At 37.8% G+C, this 12,650-nt stretch overlaps 1 protein-coding gene across 4 annotated transcripts in view; it reads left to right on the top strand.

The window, feature by feature from the left end:
• Positions 1-12,650, top strand: part of Shal (Potassium voltage-gated channel protein Shal) — a 303,351-nt gene that overhangs the window by 252,153 nt on the left and 38,548 nt on the right. The gene's annotated exons all lie outside the window — the stretch shown is intronic.

Consider the following 12,650-nt stretch of genomic DNA (forward strand, 5'->3'; position numbering starts at 1 on the left):
AAAGAGATGCAGAACATGTTTATCAATTGAATTTAATAATACACAAAGTGCTATAATTTATATATATATAATTATCTAAACATAAACACTGAAATTATCACAAAAATGTATTCTGTACACTGTCAGTATATGGTAGGAAGTTTGGTCTATTGGCAATATTATGTGTATTAAAGTAGCTAATGATATTATGCATATTAGGGTCTCTTGCACCTATTACCTGTGCTATGTGTACTAGATTCCAGAATACATATATATATATATATATATATATATATATATATATATATATATATATATATATATATATATATATATATATATATATATATGTGAGTGTGTGTGTGAGTGTGTGTGTAAGTGTGTGTGTGAGTGTGTGTGTGAGTGTGTGTGTGAGTGTGTGTGTGAGTGTGTGTGTGAGTGTGTGTGTGTGTGTGAGTGTGTGTGTGTGTATGTGTGTGTGTGTGTTTGAGTGTGCGTGTGTGTGTTTTCCCTGTATGAATGTATGTATGTGTATGCTATGTATGTATGTGTACGTGTGTGTGTGAATGTATATAATTTGATCTTCAAAGCCACGTCAAAGTGACAATTATTTATCAAATTTCATGGTAGTAATATCGATTTATTCAAGGACCCGTCGATGGACGGTACGATATATTAGCACATCCTCACTACTCGCCTGGGTTCGAACCCTGGTTGAAGGAGGAACAACAGCCATCGTTTCTTCACGGTTCGTCTCTGTTTCCTGAACAGTAACTGAGAACCTGGATCTAAAATGATTTGCGGGACGTGTTCTAGGCGAAATTACCTAGAACCTAGGTTTTAGAATTACCCAAATCGGTTCTAATACTTTGCCCGAGGGTTCATAAACCTCTTATTTGGGGTATATCCGGATTATACCTGCAGTATACCTAGAGTATATCTGGAGTGGATACTCCGAATTCTTTTACTCCCCAAGCTTGCTCTGGGAACGTGCGTGGCGTGTGAGAACTTGGTCCAACAGGCTGTTGCCAGGAGCGTGTGTGTTCTGCATTCTTCTGCGGAATGGTCCGCAGAAGAACGTATATCTGGAGTGGATTTTATCCACATATCCACCACAGCCTGGTTGGTCCGGCACTTCTTGCTGGAACCTATCTAATTATTTCCTGAATAAGTCCACTTTTGTTTCGGCAATATTTCTTATGTTTGCTGGTAAGGTCTTTGAATAGCTGTAAACCTGTGATGTCCATACTGTCCTGGACTAAACCCTTCATATTCTCCAGGTAATGTAGGTCATAAATACATCGTGTTCTCACGTTTCTGTAAATAGAAATTCAGAATAATCTGAATACAAGACTTCAGTTAATTTAAATCTAAGTTTTATTTTAGATAACTGTGAGATAATTGTCAATCTGAAGGTAACACTTTGAGATTACGGACCAAATGCAAGATGGTTAGGAAAACTAGATAAGAAAAATTGCAAATGGAAAACTAGGAAAAAAATTAAATTAGATACTAAAACTAAATTAGAAAAACTATTAGATACTAAAACTAAATTAGAAAAACTATTAGATACTAAAACTAAATTAGAAAAACTATTAGATACCTTGATGAACCAAGACCTTACACACTTTTTTTGTAATCAGCCTGTCCTCTCACCTCATACGTCGAATCTATCGCTTTTGGTGGGTTAGGTGGGTTGCTTGGGTTCGTTCGTTTCTAGTTAGGCAAAAGAGATGCATTTCTTTACGTTTCTGGCTTGGGAAAATAGTTTCAGTTTTGACGAAGTGGCAAATGGAGAGAGAAGGCGCTTCTATTTCACCTTTGAGGATAAAAAGACCCTTCCAACCGAGCACTCTATTGACCATAACGGAGTGTGGCTCTCTGGTTCCATCCGGAATGGTAGCCACAATAATTTTGAAAGCATAATTTCTTCAGCTTGTATTAATTGAATTTAATTAATTTACGCTTTTTTGTATCATGTTGACAGGTGCTTTTTACGATTTTGAATCATTTATTTATATAAATGGGAATTTAAATATGCTAGAGTGCTGGCACTCAGAGCAACGCGTCCGATCAACCCAAAAAACTCAAGACAAAACTTGCAAAAATTTTATCTAAAGACTAAATTTCATAAAATTTTGCCTCAATACTAAATTACATAACATGTTGCCTGATACTAACTCCATATTTCTATCATGCTAAATGTTCATACCAAAATTATTATTTTAGATTGGTATTGATTACCTCTGAACTGAGGTGTTTTTTCAGTTGTTAATTAAAATGTTTATTCTTCTATGAATCTAACCCCCGTCATAATTATCAATTATTGATCAATATAGGATAGATCAGGCTCTATTATGATTCAAAATAACAACAGTGTCTATTCTGGTGACATGATACAGTGGTCACGATGTTTGAACAATAGCCTCATGCTGTTGTCATCATGGTAACCAAGATAGTGCAGGACAATACAATTTTATCGTTCCAACACTATATATTTTTTTATTATGAAAGGATCAAATTTAGTGATATCCAGGCCGGAAGTTAATTAAATTATTCTATTTTCCTCTTATGTTGCTGAATTCTTTGTTTACTATACGTATTCTGCTTCTCCTCCATCCTGTTGTATTGTTTCTGTTAAATGTATATTGCTATATTCTATTATTCCTAAATGTTGCTATATTCTATTATTCCTTCATGTTGCTATATTCTATTATTCCTAAATGTTGCTATATTCTATTATTCCTTAATGTTGCTATATTCTATTATTCCTACATGTTGCTATATTCTATTATTCCTAAATGTTGCTATATTCTATTATTTCTACATGTTTCTATATTCTATTTCTCCTACATGTTGCTATATTCTATTTTTCCTACATGTTTCTCTATTCTATTCCTAAATGTTGCTATATTCTATTATTCCTCCATGTTGGTATATTCTATTATTCCTCCATGTTGCTATATTCTATTATTCCTCCATGTTGGTATATTCTATTATTCCTCCATGTTGCTATATTCTATTATTCCTCCATGTTGGTATATTCTATTATTCCTCCATGTTGCTATATTCTATTATTCATACAGGCTGCGTAGAACTATCGGCCAATTAGCTTCACGCATATTGTGGGGAAATTGCATGAATCGATAATTGCAAAAACCATTCGTCTTTCTCTTGAAAAACATAGATTAATAAATGATTCAAACGTGATTTTACCAAGAGCCGCTGATGTTTGACACATTTGTTTATTACAGTATAGTTCATATATACATTATATATTTTTATAGTTATACATTATAGTTTGTTTAGTACAGTATAGTTTGCTTAGTACAGTATAGTTGACACATTTTCCTTATTACAGTATAATAGACACAGTTCTATTACAGCATAATTGAGGCAGTTGATAGAAGAAAGGCTTATGGTGTTCTTTATGTTGAGTTTAGTAAAGCTTTTGATTGTGCGCCGCATGAAAGATTGATTAAAAAGATAGAACATAAGTAAATGAGACTCTAGATAACTGCAGAAGGACTATTGACCTATACGAGGCAGCTCCTATTTTCATCCTCCCAAACTCGTTCAGATATATGTCTAATCTACGCTTGAAACAATCAAGGGATCCGCACGTCGATTATGTTACCCGGTAATTGGTTCCACTAATCAACAACCCTGTTACCGAACCTGTATTTATCCAGGTCTTTTCCTAAACTTATCCAATTTATAGCCATTGTTTCGTGTTCTATGATGTGTTGATTTATTTAATAACTTATTAATGATGGTCCGAAACGTCGACAATTCCTCGTTTTATGATGTTTGGTTTGGTCTTCATATCTTCACCCTCGTTATTGAGACATTATTAAATTAGCTTAGCTTATTAAAATCAGCTTATTCAGCTTATTAAAGTCAGCTTATTCAGCTTATTAAGTCAGCTTATTAAAATCTCCTTTGTAATGCCAGTTTATCTACATGTACACTTCGATCGTGCCAACTCTTCGCTTTTTAAGAGAATGTAAATTAAGCTTTTTCATTATCTCTTCGTATGGAAGATTTCTAATTTACGGGTTTAACTTTGCCTTCCTAAGGTGGATACATTCTAGTGAATTTATGTCCGTTCTATAGAATGGCGACTAAATCTGAATTCGTAATGTAAATGGAGCCTAACAAGAGCAAGATACAGCTAACGAATAACACCAGGCGTTTCATTGCTAACGTTATATTGTTGTTATTACTGTATCTGCATTTTTTTTTTACTATTTCAAAACCCTATTTAGATCGTCATGAAGTGATAGTGAGTCTAATTCGGTGTTTATTTACCTCCCGATTTTCGTATAGTCGGCAAATTTTCAAACGTATATATATATATATATATATATATATATATATATATATATATATATATATATATATATATATATATATATATATATATATATATATATATATATATATATATATATATATATATATATATATATATATATTTAAAGTTTCCCACTCCAAGAGTTTCCCACTCGGACGTATCTCCATATTTATACTAACTCTTTGTTTCCTTTGGTATAACCACGCCCTAATGCAACTTAAGGCAGCTTCCACAATACAGTGAGCCTCAATCTTTTCACTCAATCTTCAGGATGTCAGAAGACGGCCTTATTAAGATCCCCTCTAAGTCCCTTGTTCTTTGTTACACTCCAAGAAGTTAACTTCCTTAGGCTGCTCTCTTCTTGGGCTTCCTTTTGCCTGTAAACACGCTGCCTAGGTTCCTTACGCATAGAGCCGTCGAACCTATTATGCCGAGAAGTGCTAGAATGTTAGTATTAAAGTGTCAGTGGTGTTAGAATAAGATAAATTGCATATGCAGACGAGGAGTCACAATAACGTGGCTGAAATATGTTGACCAAACTACACACTAGAAAGTGAAGGGACGACGACGTTTCCAACATGTTGGAAACACAATCGACTTGAGAATGGTCCAGGACGGACCGAAACGTCGTCGTCCCTTCACTAGTGTATGGTTTGGTCAAGATAAACTGCAAATATGTCTATTGACCCATATAGAGCAAATCCATTGGAAATTGCGGTAGAACGTTTAGGGCCCATATGGAGCAGATTCCATTTATATCCACCCAAACTCATTAATGTCTGTCCTTCGCTTGAGACAATTAAATTTGATATGTGTCGAACTTGCTCATGAATTTTAAGAAAGTTGAAACAAGGGTTAAGTTCCCGTTGATGTTAGTGAATCAAGTTGACCAGACCACACACTAGAAGGTGAAGGGACGACGACGTTTCGGTTCGTCCTGGACCATCGACTTGAGAATGGTCCAGGACGGACCGAAACGTCGTCGTCCCTTCACCTTCTAGTGTGTGGTCTGGTCAACTTACTTTAGCCACGTTATTGTGACTCATCGCCTGCTTAGTGAATCAATGGGCGGTAGATTGCATCTACCTGGCTTCTACTGTCGTACTGAGAGTTAAGCACCGGTGTTTAACATCTACCTTATGTTTATATTTGTAATCTACCTCATGCTACTCTTTCTAATTTGCTTCATTGTAATATTTCTAATCTACCTCATGTTAATGTTTTTCATCTATCTCATTTTTATCTTTCTATTCCTTTCTGGTCATCAAGATCTTTCTAATCTACCTTATGTTAATGTTTATATTCTATCTCATGGTAATTTTAGTTTGATCTACTTAATGTTAAAATATTTCTAATTTACCTCATGGTAATTTTATCTAATCTACTTAATGTTAATTGTTTTAATCAACCTTACTGCATTCTTTATAATCTACCTCATGTTAATATTTATGATCTACCTCAAAATATTCTTATCTACTTCATGTTATCTTATTAATCTACTAATACGATTCTTCCTAATCTACCTCTTGGTATTCTCTCTAATCTACCTTATGGTATTCTTTCTTATCTACTTCATGTTAATTTTATTAATCTACCTAATGTGATTTTTTTCTAATCTATTTCTCGATAATGTTCTTAACTAATCTTGTGTTAATTGTTTATTGTTTCTCATCAACTTCAGATTAATCGTTCTAATCAAATTACTGATTAATATTTCTCATCTATTTCATTATAATCTTTCTTATCTACTCATGTTAGTTTTCATAATCTACACCAAGTTAATGATTGTTAACTTCCTCGTGTTAACATTTCCAATCACTCCATGATGTAATTTCAACATATTTCATAATCTAGTTTCAAATTTATCTACTGAGTTTGTTTATAATCTACCGGATTATCCTGTGTATAATCTACCGAATTATCCTGTGTATAATCTACCGAATTATCCTGTGTATAATCTACCGGATTATCCTGTGTATAATCTACCGGATTATCCTGTGTATAATCTACCGGATTATCCTGTGTATAATCTACCGGATTATCCTGTGTATAATCAACCGGATTATCCTGTGTATTATCTACTTAACCATCGTCTTACTATTCTATCTCAGGTTCTGATTTCATGTGTCCCTCACGTCCTTCATTCTTAATTACCTCATATCCTTCATTCTTAACTACCTCTTGGCCTTAATTCGTAACTGCCTCTTGGCCTTCATTCTTAACTGCCTCATGAACGTAAGAATTACCAGAAACAGGAATAGCTTTTTGACCATTCTAAGCTAAGCTATTCCTGTTTCTGGTAATTCTTTCCCTAGAGATGGGTTGGTCAGGTTCCAGGTGTTGACCTGTATCCTCTCTCTCTCTTTCTCTAGTCAGTCTGGTGTTGACAACGGCTTTAACAGGCCGAAACGTTCATCTCTCTTCCCCATTTCTTTGTGGTTTTTCCGCATACAAATGATCAGTGTTTAGTGATCGTCAATATATATATATTATACAGGAGGGTAGTACGGTGAACAGGAGGGTTGTACGGTGTTCAGGAGAGTAGTACGGTGCACAGGAGGGAACTACAGTGTACAGAATGGTAGTACTGTGTACAGGAGAGCAGTACGGTGAACAGGAGAGTAGTACGGTGAACAGGAGAGCAGTACGGTGAACAGGAAGGTAATCGATTTAGGGCCTTCCGAAGACAAGACATAATTCTAAAATAATATTACTGGTTTTTTTTATTTAGTAACTCCTCTAAATCTTAACCCCTGCATCATAATAGCCTTAGATCTGATATTTATCGGTTTATTCAATGGTTTGATCAGTTCTATACTGCTTCTGATTTCCGAAATCCTTTTCATTAGACTATTTTTCACCTTTTCAAATGATTTGCCTGATACCTGGGAGGCCTATTCTTGTTTTAGCTGATTGTAGGGGTTAGGTATAGTATAATTGGCAAATATACAATACCTAACCCCTACAATCTTGCTGTCTGTTTTTTCTCAAGCCGTGTCGGAAGGCTGTTTAGCTGGCGTACCATTCGTGTGTCTGTGGTTAGCTGGTTCCTATGTCTTCAGCCACATCAGGACTTGAGTGCCACCAAGATATTGACTAAATCCATCTCTTCACCCTTTAAAATTAAATCAGTAACTCGTATTGTGAGAAATATATAGGTCCCAAAACCCATTGTGGCTTGTTACTCTTCCTCGCTCTCATTGCATGGTATCTATCCCATCTACCCATCTCATCTATCCATATATCTATCCATATATATCTATCCATCTATCCACCCAACTCTCGGAGGCTAGCCTCAATGAAATTTGCATGGGGAAAGGAAAGGGTAGGTGGACGGACTCAGGCTTGTCGGGGTAGGCCTAAATTGAGTGCTTTAAGAAATATGGACCTACATTCCTACCCCCCCCCCCCCCACCCCCACGCCCCGTCCGATATTCACGAAATCGCTAGAAGTCTGAAGTGAAAAATTGCGGATATGATTTCCATAGGCTTAATCGCTCCTATGGAAATGATTAATCGCTCCTCCTATGATTTCCATAGGCTTAATTGTGAGCCTATAAATAGGCTCACAAACAGCAATTATAATTTTTTTTACATAAAGCTGTGCAAGGAGACAAATAGGCAGTTCATTTAATATAAGAAAGTTACATAATCTTCCTGGCTTGGTGCCTTCTTTTGATAATTACTTGCTTCTAACAAGAAAATGGCCCCCCTCTCCAGAATGTGAAAATGTACCTTACCTGTAACCGATAAACCGAGTTGATTTGGGTCACAGTAATGAAAATAGTTAGGTAAAAAAAGTACACAAACTGAGAGAGAGAGAGAGAGAGAGAGAGAGAGAGAGAGAGAGAGAGAGAGAGAGAGAGAGAGAGAGAGAGAGAGAGAGAGAGAGAGAGAGAGAGAGAGAGAGAGGGGCAGACTGACCCGAGCAAGGCTTGGTACTCCCACTAACTATGAGTACATATCTATGTACTCTCTGTTTCGGAAGTTGGACCCTTAAACAAATGCTCAATTTTTTGCTATATACTATATCAACTTTCAAAGCCTATTCATCTATATATACACACTGAGAGATGTATACTCTGCATCTTGGAAAATATATATACCCTGCAAGTTTACACATAGTCCTGAACATAGTTCAGAACTATGTCCTGAACATAGTTTAGTTTACATAGTTGTCCTGAACATAGTTCAGGACTAAAATATATTTGTTCGTTGGTCAATATGTTATTGTGTTGATCTTTACAACCCTCCAGAGGTTAATAGGCCTTAGGCCCACAACCAAACTAAATTTTCTAGGACAGGAGAAAATGTATTCCTGCTGGTTACCATTAAATGTATATAAGAAAAAAACACATTTATGAATTTGTGAAATTTATATAAAGATTTACACCAAGACTTTCGCACTAGCCTGAGTGCTTTGCCAAAGTCTGAGTGTGTGGTTAGGACGAGACTTACATCTCACCGAGCAATGCTCAGACCTTGACAAAGTACTCAGGAGATTACGAAAGACTTGGTGTAATTCTTTACATATATTTCACGAATACACAAGTGTAAGTTTTTATCCTATGTTAATATGTCTGTGAGAAGGCCATGACTTAGTATTTATTAAATGTATATGGCCGTGTCGGTGAATGAAAATGAACTTGAAATGTCAATGTAAACAAACAAGGGAGGCACGTGGTGTTGGTGCGGTGTGTGTGTGTGTGTGTGTGTGTGTGTGTGTGTGTGTGTGTGTGTGTGTGTGTGTGTGTGTGTGTGTGTGTGTGTGTGTGTGTGTGTGTGTGTACATATACACCTCCGTGTGTGTGTGTGTGTATATAGTCCTGTCTCAGGTGGGACAGAGTGAGGTGGGGAAGGTCAGGGCAAATACTTTTGGGTACCCTGTGTGCGGGTTCGAATCCTCATCATGGCTTCTAATGATTTTCTCAATATTATTATTATTATTTTCTCCATATCATAAAATTATGCATCGATCTCACCAAAATGAAGAAAAAATACTATCGTCAGGGACAACGGAGAGCAGGTAAAGAAGGGTTCAAAATTAAATGACAGAAGAAATATAACAGAGCGCTGCCTGCTTCCTCTCCCTGTCGAGGCCACTAAAGAGACAATGACCTCTCAGGTAAATTCAAATAAATATTAAATAAGAGTGACGTCATGGCTTTAAGTCCTTAAGTTAGTGAAGCGTAAAAGCGCTGTCAGCAAGTTAAATCAAAGTTTAACATTCTCGCTCATTTTCTTTATTTGAGAACTTAAACGAGTTCCAGAATTTCAGTGGCTTGGAGACGCTTTCAGAGAAGACTTAGTAATTCTTAAATTAGAAAACGTGTATTATTGTGGGGGTGACTATGCAGTACTTAGTAACTTGTTAACACGCTTTACCAAGTAGAACTAAATTCTACAGTGGCATACGCGCGCATGCATGTGTGTACGTGTGTGTGTGTGTGTGTGTACTCACCTAGTTATGCTTGTAGGGGGAGGGGTTGAGCTTCGGTTCTTTGGTCCCGCTTCTCAACTGTCACTCAACCGGTGTACAGATTCCTGAGGCTTTTGAGCTCTGTCATATCTACATTTGAAACTGTGTATGGAGTCAGCCTCCATCATCTCACTTCTCAATACATTCAATTTGTTAACTACTCTGTCACTAAAAAAAAAGTCCGCTTAAGCGTGTGCCCCTTATGTTAAATAAGCTGTCCTATCAATTCCTCTAAGAATTTTGTATGTGGAGATCATGTCTCCCCTAACTCTTCTGTCTTCCAGTGACGTAAGGTTTTGTTCCCGTAGTTTCTCTTCGTCGCTTGTTCCCCCTCCCCCAGCTCAAGTACTACTCTTGTGGAATACTTCTGAATCTTCTCCAATTTGATCTTGTGCTTGACTAGATATGGACTCCATGCTGGAGCTGGATACTCCAGGATGGGTCTGGCGTATGTTGCATATAAGGTTCTGAATGATTCCTGACACAAGTTTCTAAAGGCCGTTCTTATGTTCGACAACTTGGTATATGCCGCTTCCACCTCTTGGTGTGGGCTTCAGGGGATAGGTCTTGTTTGATATCAACCTCCAGGTCTTTCTCATTCTTAGATACTTGAAGAATTTCATCTCCAATTAATACCTTGTATCTGGCCTTCTGCTCCCTACACCTCCTCTGCTGTCCTCCTCTGTCTTAATTCTTCTCATATGTTTGGCATCATCAGGAAACATTGAGAGGAATGAGTCTATACTCTCTGGAAGACCATTTACGTTTATCAGAAACAGGATAGGTCCGAGTACAGAGCCCTGTGGAACTCCACTGGTGACTTCGCGCCATTCTGAGGTCTCACCCTCTTGCAGTAACTCTGTGCTTCCTATTGCTTAGGTACTCCCTTATCCACTGGAGGACCCTACCGGTGACTCTTGCCTGTTTCTCCAACTTATGCCTACCAGCCTCTTATGGGGTTCTGTGTCAAAGGCTTTCCGATAGTCCAAGAAAATGCATTCTGCCAACCCTTCTCTTTCTTTCTTAATCTTTGTTACCTTGTCGTAGAATTCAATTAAACCTGTGGGGCAAGATTTACCATCCCTGAACCCACGTTTGTGTCACAAAGTTCCATCTCTCCAGATGTGGTTTATTCTCACGATCTTCTCCTTCACCTTGCATGGTATACAAGTTAAGGACACTGGCCTGTAGTTCAGTGCCTCTTGCCTGTCACCCTTTTTGTATATTGGGACTACATTAGCCATCTTCCATATTTCTGGTAGGTCTTCCTTCTCCGGTGACCTACTATACGTCATGGAGAGTGGCAAGCAAAGTGCTTCTGCACACTCTTTCAATACCCATGGTGAGATTCCGACTGATCCAACAACGTTTCTCACATCCAGGTCCAATGGATGCCTCTTAAATTCATCTCTTGTAATTTCAAACCCTTCCAAGGCTGCCTGGTTTTCTGACACCTCTCCTAACTCAGGAACTTCTCGTTCTTTTGTGGAGCCCTCCTGGAATCTCTTGTTGAGTTTTTCACACATCTCCTTGTCATTCTTCGTGTACCTATCTCTATCCGTTCTCAGTTTTTCCACGTGTTCTTACACTGTTGTTTTCCTCCTGATGAGACTGGAACATTTTTGGGTCGGTCTTGACTTTATTTGATACTCATTCTGAGATAATGAGATACTGAGATACTGAGATACTCATTCCTGGCTCTCTGGTATCTCTCTCTCTCTCTCTCTGCTCTCTGGTGTTCTGTTATTTCAGTAGTTCCTCCACGCCCTTTTATTTAGAGTCTTTGTTTCCAAACATGCAGTATTAATCCACGGTTTCCTTTTTTGCTTCTCATTTGTCTCGTGCGTGCGTGCGTGTGTGTGTGTGTGTGTGTGTGTGTGTGTGTGTGTGTGTGTGTGTGTGTGTGTGTGTGTGTGTGTGTGTGTGCGTGTGTGTGTGTGTGTGTGTGTGTGTGTGTGTGTGTGTGTGTGTGTGTGTGTGTGTGTGTGTGTGTGTGTGTGTGTGTGTGTGTGTACGTACCCACCTATTTGTTCTCACCTATTTGTGCCTGCAGGATCAGGCCACAGGATTGCGAGTCCTGAGTGTTGTCCACTCAGCCACCAGGCACCAGGTGTGTATGTGTGTGTGTGTGTGTGTGTGTGTGTGTGTGTGTGTGTGTGTGTGTGTGTGTGTGTGTGTGTGTGTGTGTGTGTGTGTGTGTGTGTGTGTGTGTGTGTGTGTGTGTGTGTGTGTGTGTGTGTGTGTGTGTGTGTGTGTGTGTGTGTGTGTGTGTGTGTGTGTGTGTGTGTGTGTGTGTGATTCTTGACTACTTGCTATTCCCAGGATGAACATACTCTTAGCTAACAACCATGTTTCATAATTCCCAGGACGGCTGCTTTCTGGTTCCCCTTAGAGTTACCTTCCCTTGGGTAAGTGGGTATACATATGTATCACGTAGACTCATGTATAACGTCAATGTGTAGCACCATTCATCATTACAACTATACATATGTAAGACGTAAATTCATAAATACCATCAATGTGAAGCACCATACATCATTACAACAATACATATGTATGACATAGACTCATGTATAACAGTGTAGTGCCATACATCATCACTGGCATACATATGAATGATGTTCACCGTGTTGCACCATGTATTATTACAAGTATACATATGTATAACGTTCACCATGTAGCACCATACATCATCAAAGGTATACAGATGTATAACGTAGACCCATGCATAACGTAACCGTGTAAGCACTATACATCATCACAAGTATGCATACGTATAACGATCACGGTGTGATATTTTACATCATCAAAAGTATTCATATTGATAACGTTCAC

This window comes from Procambarus clarkii, chromosome 58 (assembly GCF_040958095.1).
Source record: "Procambarus clarkii isolate CNS0578487 chromosome 58, FALCON_Pclarkii_2.0, whole genome shotgun sequence".
Taxonomy (NCBI): Eukaryota; Metazoa; Arthropoda; class Malacostraca; order Decapoda; family Cambaridae; genus Procambarus; species Procambarus clarkii.